General features: G+C 42.5%; 1 long non-coding RNA gene and 1 pseudogene across 1 annotated transcript; both read right to left on the bottom strand.

Moving 5' to 3' along the window:
• Positions 1–1769: 1769 nt before the first annotated feature.
• On the bottom strand, positions 1770–5313 carry LOC139447943 (ankyrin repeat domain-containing protein 29-like; annotated as a pseudogene).
• Positions 5314–6493: 1180 nt separating this feature from the next.
• LOC139447288 (uncharacterized) lies at positions 6494–8543 on the bottom strand. The gene is made up of 3 exons (XR_011652021.1): positions 8215–8543; positions 7688–7746; positions 6494–6544 (listed from the first exon to the last, which is right to left on the bottom strand). It is a non-coding gene; the product is annotated as an uncharacterized lncRNA (long non-coding RNA).
• Between the last annotated feature and the right edge of the window lie 1253 nt (positions 8544–9796).

Genomic DNA, 9796 nt, shown 5'->3' on the forward strand with positions numbered 1-9796 from the left:
ATTATGTTTGTATCGCGTGTACCATCGACAGAAACGGGGCCTGAGCTACCACATGTGGAACCGACCTTGACACAATTTGTTTACAATATGGCGTCGACTCACGTTAGATGTCGTGGCCACACTTCTGAAATCTCCATTTGCGACAAAATGTGAAACAGTTAGGGCAAGTCACTCACACGGTCAGGTAGTTTGAGCAATCACACATGACTCTTAGTCATTTCATATGAAAAAAGTAGCAGTTATTTGTCTGAACGGGCAAGTATGTAGGACAACCTGTAAACAAGAAATCGCGGCACAGATATGAGGCGAACGTGCCCTGTCGATCACTTCGGGCTTGGCCATTCAATGTTTTAGGTTTTGATCATGAACCTCCTGCCCATAAATATACACAATACCAACTTAATATTAACGATTATAGCTATCTTTCCATATCTTTGATTTGAATATTTTCTGTAATTCAGCATCATAAATAAAAAGACAATCTGCACTGTCGGTTGGTATGTAGCGCCGTGCTAAATCGCCATGACACACAGTCGATAAACATATGCAATACTTGGAACAAAAAACTACCGTGGCCGACTAAACGTTAGTACTCTTACGCCAATAACTGTACAGTGGGGACAAGTAAATCATTTCTGATCAGCACGATCAGATTTCTTTTTCAAATTGGCTGTCTGATATAATAATAGTTACGTGTATGTGACATGGGTGCATAATAAACATTGCCTTCATTCGCTTGGTGTTCAAACATGGCAGAAAAAGACCGAGAAGCGCGGTAACCACATTACTAATCTCGCCATATTTCGCAATCCGTAGCACTGCATAAAATATGAGTTACACGATATTAAAGTTGAGATGATTAGGGTGATGATGGTTATAAATTCATTCAATGTACGTCATAAATGTAATGGAAATATACACTGTCGTTTTCTCATGTGTACCGACCATTCCGCCATTACCGATAGTCGATAAAAGTATACAAAACGTGTAAATAAACTTGTTCATAAGGAGTGAACAGAATTGTATTTACGTGAATAAGTATACAGTTGGGAAAAATATGTCTTTCTGATCACTCAGGTCATATTTTTTCTTATGAACAAGGATTTTGTCTGAAAATATTTACGTGTATGTGACATGGGTGCATAATCAAAATTCGCCGTCATTCGCTTGGTGTTCAAACATGGCAGAAAAAGGCCGAGAAGAGCGGTAGCCACTTTACTAATCTCGCCATATTTCGCAATCCGTAGCACTGTATAAAGTACGAGTTACACGATGTTAAAGCTAAGATGATTTGGGTGATGATGGTTATAGTTTTGACTTAGCGCACTCAGTGTTGAATATCAAAATTCACAGTTTAAAAGGGGCATTTTCTCGGGACCATATATGGTCCCCTGGCACTATGCGGGTGTGAAAAGTGAGGGACCATATATGGTCCCGTGGCACCAAGAGGGTTAAGAACGGGCGAGGTGAGGCGAAGGCAGTGCCGCAAGGCCGTGACGTCATCGACAGTGTGACGTCACTGTCATTGTACATTTGGCGCCATGTCAGCTGGGCGAACCTCAGCTCAGTCTGAGGTCACAGAGTGCAGCGAGATGTAAACAAACAGTTTGTTGTGTTTGTTTCATGATTAATTACAAACTAATTACTCACAATTAACACAGAATAATATCACGAGATGGGGAGTTTACATATAAATCACACTCAGTTAACAATTTTCTTACCTGATCATGCGAAGTTCCAAACACAACAAATGACAAAATGTCTGAAAATGTTTTCAACAAGTTTTATTTATCATCAAACACAACACATATTCTCACCTAATCCTGAAATATAAAGCACGACGACGTGAACGGCACACCACGTCACTGTGTGTAACAACATGTCCTCCTTCACCGTCCACACAAACACGACACTCACTTCAGGTGACGCCACGATCCAACATTTTCTCCTATTTACAACACGTGACAGCATGGCGGCTACAAAAGTTTCACAACTTCCTGATGTCCCGCGCGTCTCGCCACGTCGGCCGCTGTCTCACCGGCGTTGTTCCTGGCGTCGATGTCCACCACGTTCAGAGACAGCACACACTTCACCGTCTCCACATCTCCTCCCCAACAGGCGAGGTGAAGGATGTTGTAACCGTCCTTGTCCACCAGTGACACATCAGCCCCTTCACTCACCAGGATCTTCACCACGTCTCTGTGTTCCCTCACTGCTGCCACCATCACCGGTGTCCAGCTCCCCTGTCCTCTGCTGTTGATGTCCACCACGTTCAGAGACAGCACACACTTCACCGTCTCCACATCTCCTCCCCATCAGGCGAGGTGAAGGATGTTGTAACCGTCCTCGTCCACCAGTGACACAACAGCCCCTTCAATCACCAGGAGCTCCACCACTTCTACTTGTCCCCCCAGTGCTGCCACCATCACCGGTGTCCTCTCAATCTCGCCTCTACAGCTGACGTCAGCCCGACCTGCTTCCAGGATCCGCTTCACAGCCGCCATGTTCCCCTTCCTGCTGGTATCAAGGAGGTCGCGGTCTGCCTCGGGGTCTCTACGTGCGGGGGTCGGTGCCGCTGTAACACAAAGTAAACTCTGCACACATGTCCGACATCTTTATCTCACAGCTACAGTGTTCACATCTTACAATGAGGATATAAAACACTTGATGTATTATCTAGAAATGCAACATGGCTGACAACAACATGGCGAGTGTAGAGGTAGTGGCAACAGCTGGTTTGTGTTTTTACGGTTTAGGTATTTACATGGTTAGAATGTTCTGTAACATCGCAATGTTCTAACACAGTTGTGTGTATGTCTGGAGGGTGGTTTGCCCACGACAATACATGTGACATTGTCTCCACCCACCTCGTGTGTCAGGTCTTACAGTTCTAACAAAGTTGTGTGTATGCCTGGAGGGTGGTTTGCCCACTACAATACATGTGACATTGTCTCCAACCACCTCGTGTATCAGGTCTTACAGTTCTAACACAGTGGTGTGTATGTCTGGAGGGTGGTTTGCCCACTACAATACATGTGACACAGTCTCCACCCACCTCGTGTATCAGGTCTTACAGTTCTAACACAGTGGTGTGTATGTCTGGAGGTAGTTTTCCCACTACAAAACATGTGACATTGTCTCCACCCACCTCGTGTATTAGGTCCTACAGTTCTAACACAGATGTGTGTATGTCTGGAGGGTGGTTTACCGACTACAATACATGTGACATTGTCTCCACCCGTCTCGTGTATTAGGTCCTACAGTTCTAACACAGTTGTGTGTATGTCTGGAGGGTGGTTTGCCCACTACAATACGTGTGACAATGTCTCCACCCACCTCGTGTATTAGGTCCTACAGTTCTAACACAGTTGTGTGTATGTCTGGAGAGTGGTTTGCCCACTACAATACATGTGACTCAGTCTCCACCCACCTCGTGTATCAGGTGTTGCAGTTCTAACACAGTGGTGTGTATGTCTGGAGAGTGGTTTGCCCACTACAATACATGTGACACAGTCTCCACCCACCTCGTGTATCAGGTCTTACAGTTCTAACACAGTTGTGTGTATGTCTGGAGGGTGGTTTGCCCACTACAAAACATGTGACACTGTCTCCACCCACCTCGTGTATCAGGTCTTACCGTTCTAACACAGTTGTGTGTATGTCTGGAGAGTGGTTTGCCCACTACAATACGTGTGACACTGTCTCCACCCACCTCGTGTATTAGGTCCTACAGTTCTAACACAGTTGTGTGTATGTCTGGAGGGTGGTTTGCCCACTACAATACGTGTGACAATGTCTCCACCCACCTCGTGTATTAGGTCCTACAGTTCTAACACAGTTGTGTGTATGTCTGGAGAGTGGTTTGCCCACTACAATACATGTGACTCAGTCTCCACCCACCTCGTGTATCAGGTGTTGCAGTTCTAACACAGTGGTGTGTATGTCTGGAGAGTGGTTTGCCCACTACAATACATGTGACACAGTCTCCACCCACCTCGTGTATCAGGTCTTACAGTTCTAACACAGTTGTGTGTATGTCTGGAGGGTGGTTTGCCCACTACAAAACATGTGACACTGTCTCCACCCACCTCGTGTATCAGGTCTTACCGTTCTAACACAGTTGTGTGTATGTCTGGAGAGTGGTTTGCCCACTACAATACGTGTGACACTGTCTCCACCCACCTCGTGTATCAGGTCTTACAGTTCTAACACAGTTGTGTGTATGTCTGGAGAGTGGTTAGTCCACTACACTACATGCGACACTGTCTCCACCCACCTCGTGTATTAGGTCCTACAGTTCTAACACCATTGTGTGTATGTCTGGAGAGTGGTTTGCCCACTACAATACATGTGACACAGTCTCCACCCACCTCGTGTATCAGGTCTTACAGTTCTAACACAGTTGTGTGTATGTCTGGAGGGTGGTTTGCCCACTACAAAACATGTGACACTGTCTCCAGCCACCTCGTGTATCAGGTCTTACAGTTCTAACACAGTTGTGTGTATGTCTGGAGAGTGGTTTGCCCACTACAATACATGTGACATTGTCTCCACCCACCTCGTGTATCAGGTCTTACAGTTCTAACACAGTTGTGTGTATGTCTGGAGAGTGGTTTGCCCACTACAATACATGTGACATTGTCTCCACCCACCTCGTGTATCAGGTCTTACAGTTCTAACACAGTTGTGTGTATGTCTGGAGAGTGGTTTGTCCACTACAATACATGTGACATTGTCTCCACCCACCTCGTGTATTAGGTCCTACAGTTCTAACACAGTTGTGTGTATGTCTGGAGTGTGGTTTGCCCACTACAATACATGTGACATTGTCTCCACCCACCTTGTGTATTAGGTCCTACAGTTCTAACACAGTTGTGTGTATGTCGGGAGGGTGGTTTGCCCACTACAATACATGTGACACAATCTCCACCCACCTCGTGTATTAGGTCCTACAGTTCTAACACAGTTGTGTGTATGTCTGGAGGGTGGTGTGCCCACTACACTACATGCGACACTGTCTCCACCCACCTCGTGTATTAGGTCCTACAGTTCTAACACAGTTGTGTGTATGTCTGGAGGGTGGTTTGCCCACTACAAAACATGTGACATTGTCTCCACCCACCTCGTGTATTAGGTCCTACAGTTCTAACACAGTTGGGTGTATGCCTGGAGAGTGGTTTGCCCACTACAATACATGTGACATTGTCTCCACCCACCTCGTGTGTCAGGTCTTACAGTTCTAACACAGTTGTGTGTATGCCTGGAGGGTGGTTTGCTCACTACAATACATGTGCCATTGTCTCCACCCACCATTGTCTTCACATCTCACTCACTCCCACATTAAGCTGACACGCCGTGATATAACTGGAACACTAGCTGTTCACATCTCACTCACTCCCACATTAAGCTGACCCGTCGTGATATAACTGGAACACTAGCTGTTCACATCTCACTCACTCCCACATTAAGCTGACACGCCGTGATATAACTGGAACACTAGCTGTTCACATCTCACTCACTCCCACATTGAGCAGACACACCGTGATATAACTGGAACACTAACTGTTCACATCTCACCCACTCCCACATTAAGCTGACACGTCGTGATATAACTGGAACACTAGCTGTTCACATCTCACTCACTCCCACATTAAGCTGTCCTTCCAGACTGTCAACCTGGAGTACACATCCAGGGATCTCAAGCAGGACTTCAGTTTCTGCAGCATTATGTAAAAAGATTTTAGCAATCAAAAAGAATTGTTACCACATGTACTTACAGATAGAAGGCAGCAAAATCACTTAAGTTGTCATATGTGAGTCTTGTTATATGCTAAAAATTTAAGATAATCACATCTCAAATCTCAACCAGACAAACCAGTGACTAACGTTATGAACTCGGTCCAGACAAACCGATGATAACTATTATGGACAATATCCCACATCACTGTGGTATGATTACATGCGATCAATGAGCCTACTCAATCACAACCTTATCTATTAATTAGGCTTGGAATGCTGGGAATCTTTTTAAGAGATGTCATTTAGTGATTGTTTCAACTCATCAACATGGAAAAATATATATTAAAAATCCTTGTCATTAAGCCAAACTATTGCTGGATGCAGTGTTAAATGAATGAGTTGGCTTTAACACGGCTTTGAACAGTATTCCAGATATATCACCGCATGTTAGTTTGATGTGGGAAGAAAGTCCTAAGTGATGCAGGTCTTTGATGAATCCCACGAGCATGTGTATAATGCTGACAAACCTAGCAACATAATCGGGGAGAACCAGGATTTGAACCCATGACTATGGGTTTCTGCTAAGCCCAAGAGATGCAACTCTGCACAGGAAATTGTAGTGCCTTAGATAATAGGACATCCGTGCCCACAGCGATAAGGAACAAACTGAAGACATATTTGCAAAATAACCATATGAACCAAACAGAATAATTTCAAAATATTTACCAATCACTGTTGCTCTTCTATGGTTTTTCTTTGCATTGATGCTGCACGGATGACTGTCTCTTTTATTCATCCGGACATTCTACAAACATAAGTAGCATTCACATCACAGAAATGTCCAAACTGTACATGTTGTACATTTGATTCAAATGAAAAGACCCCGGTTGTGATTCCGACTTAGAACTACCCTAATCATAATAATTCATGTCAAACATTCAGAGATGACATTTATCCCCATATTTAACAAATGTCAAAACAATATTTTGACAACAAAGTCAGGGTCATTCAACACATACATTATATAGGAAATAACTTGTTCGACAATGCAGATCCTCACCGAGGTGAATATCATTCCATGAATTATTGCCACATTTTCTTGAAATGCAGATTAATGCAATGCAGTATTTACTTTTATTTCTAGGCTATTTGTTTGGCTTTTCCATGGCACTGTTTTGACAGAGATCTAACCTTGATATGACACTTTGTTCAGAAATGACATAAATAAGAGAATACTTTATTATTCCCGAGAAAATTTGGGTTACATTGTAAAAGCACAGAGAAACAAGTATAAGATTCATGATTTAAGTTAAATACTCTCGTCCCGTGAAGATTCCGGGGTAGAATAGGTCTTCAGCAACCCATGCTTGCCGTAAAAGGCCATTATTCTTGTCGTAAAAGGCGACTAATGGGATCGGGTGGTCAGGCTCTCTGACTTGGTTGATGCATGTCATTGATCTCAATTCTGTGGCTCGATGCTCATGATATCAATCACTGGGTTGTCTGGTCCAGACTCGATTATTTACAGACCGCCGTCATATAGCTGAGTGCGGCGTTAAACAACAAACCAACCTAAATACTCTCATACATACACACACAAACACAACATCCAAACACCAGGGTTAGAAATTGGCACTAGTCATTTTGATATTTTAAAGGTTTTGCTATATGCTATCATTTTAGGACTAGCGGACTGAAAGTGTTAGTTTCTACCGCTGCAAACACTAATCAACTAATGAACTGAGTGGTCAGACTAGGTTGTCATCATACTCTGAGGACATGGATCTTTGCTGATAATAACAATCACTAGATTCCCTGGTCCATGTTCAATTATTTACAGGCTGTCATCACAGAGCTGGACTATTGTGAGTGTGATGTTTCACATTACATTGAAATATACCATGATGAATACATGTAGTTTGTATTTATCACAAACAAAAATACTCACTCAATACTTGGTATCCTCCCTGAGGATGTCTGTGAACCTGCCCACAAACCCTGAACATGCTGAAACAGAAAACAACTAACTTGTCTTTATCCTTTCAATGTTTCAGTGTGAATTTGTTAAAGATTGATAAGCTGTCATTATTCATTGTAATCCATATCTCACTTTCAGGTGGTTCAGGTGGCAACACATGATTGGAATTGAATGCCACGTTTTGTTTGACATGCACCAGATTTATACCCTTGGTAACTAACCCTCATCATCAAATCCCAGCGTTATGTTGAGAATAAGGACACGACCCTTAAAAGTCCTGCACCTGTAGTTCTTATGCAAGCCCAAATAGAAATACCATGTCACAACAAACACTTGATCATAATAATAACAAAGGGTTTCCGAAAACAACAAAACTAAAAGGCCCTTGACGTTTACAGTAGTAACATGGAGATCAGTAAAATATCTAAATCAATCCATTCCATAAGATCTCTGTATAGAAATCATGGAACATTATGTCTCGAAGCCCTGCTACGTACCTGGCATCTGCAAGCTGCTCTTCCTTCCTTCGGCTGTCAATCGAGTTTTCGAAATACTTGACGTCCTCGTTGTGGATGGCTCAGGTGGATTTCGACCGGGATTTCCGTGTTAGAGGTGACTGAGAACAATGTATCGATACACGAGGTAAGCATATCGCAATCAAGCATCACGGTGTACATCGATTACACGAGGTTTGAGTGTTTGTTTACATTTGTGTTCCAAAATGGCGCCCTCGGCCATACAGGGAATTATGGGTAGACTTGCTTGTCCCGGAATAACACGAGTTGGTCACGAATGACGAGCGGTCATTTCTGCAGCTGTTACGGAAAGAGACGAGGTTGTCCGATTACAGTTCATACAGGCCATATTGGGAGCCGCGGGGATTTCGACAGTGTGTATTAGGAAGTATACCTATGTGGTGTATGGAATATGCGTTTGCCTACCATGCCAGGCAGTGTGACAAGGGATATCCCAGCGGATGTAATATTCCTACAGCAGAAATGTTTCACAACCTCGATTGCAGGGAGCTGAAGACGTGACATATTCAGACAGAGATCATAATACATAGACTGTTATATGGTCTCTGATTCAGGTAAGGAATATGTTAATAATATTGATCACGTATTAAAGTTATTTATCTTCTGTAAGCCACTTATTCTGTTTTATATATGTCAGTAAATGTGTGATTTAATTTTTGTAGTATAAGCAATCTACCTAACTTATGTTAATCCTTGCTAATGTATATGATGTAGAAATATGTTCGCTTACTTATATTCCTTTATCTAGATACTCTATAGTGACTCATTTTTTTAGTTCATACCGTACCGACTAAACTTACTTTTGCAGGTGTGAATAATCAAGAACAAATTAAATGACAGGAGTTTTGCAACAGTGAACATTGTGAAGTGGAAGATAAGACATTTGAAAGGTATGGATATTTTCACTTGAACTTGTTGAAGAATACCGTGATGACAACTTTATCATGTTGGGAATTTTGGCGTTGGGGTAGCCTAGTGGTTGAAGTGCTGAAGACCAAGGTTCGATTCTTGTCATGGGTACAATATGTGAAGTCTATGTCAGGTGTCCCTTGCTAGGGTGTTGCTAAAAACAGCGTAAAACCATACCAACTCATGTGGGGATTCCGGGTTGGAATTGGTCCCCATCAACCTATGCTAGTTGTAAGAGAGGGTTATACTATAAAGGGAAATAGCACCTTGCCTACTATTGCCTGGTGAAAACAGCACCTTGTTATTTTTTTTACCTTGGGTCTGAATATGCCCGAATACATGAAATTAAACTTGCATGGTCACTTGTAAACACAAATAACTGAGAAATGTTCAAAAAGGTTTACATTAAAAACTAGCATGTACTTCCCGATTCTGATTTGGAGATGCAACTAAACTTATTGTGAAAATATAATATGCTTTGATTTCTTTGAATTAAAATAAATGCAATTAAACTTGCAAACACAAATAATCGTTAAATGTTAGTCACCTAAAAATAGTTTACATTAGAAATTAGACTCTGCTCAAATTTACTCATGATTCTGATTGGGAGGTGCAACTAAACTTATCATTGAAA

The sequence above is a fragment of the Haliotis cracherodii genome, unplaced genomic scaffold, assembly GCF_022045235.1.
Source record: "Haliotis cracherodii isolate W230 unplaced genomic scaffold, xgHalCrac1.p SCAF_7, whole genome shotgun sequence".
Taxonomy (NCBI): Eukaryota; Metazoa; Mollusca; class Gastropoda; order Lepetellida; family Haliotidae; genus Haliotis; species Haliotis cracherodii.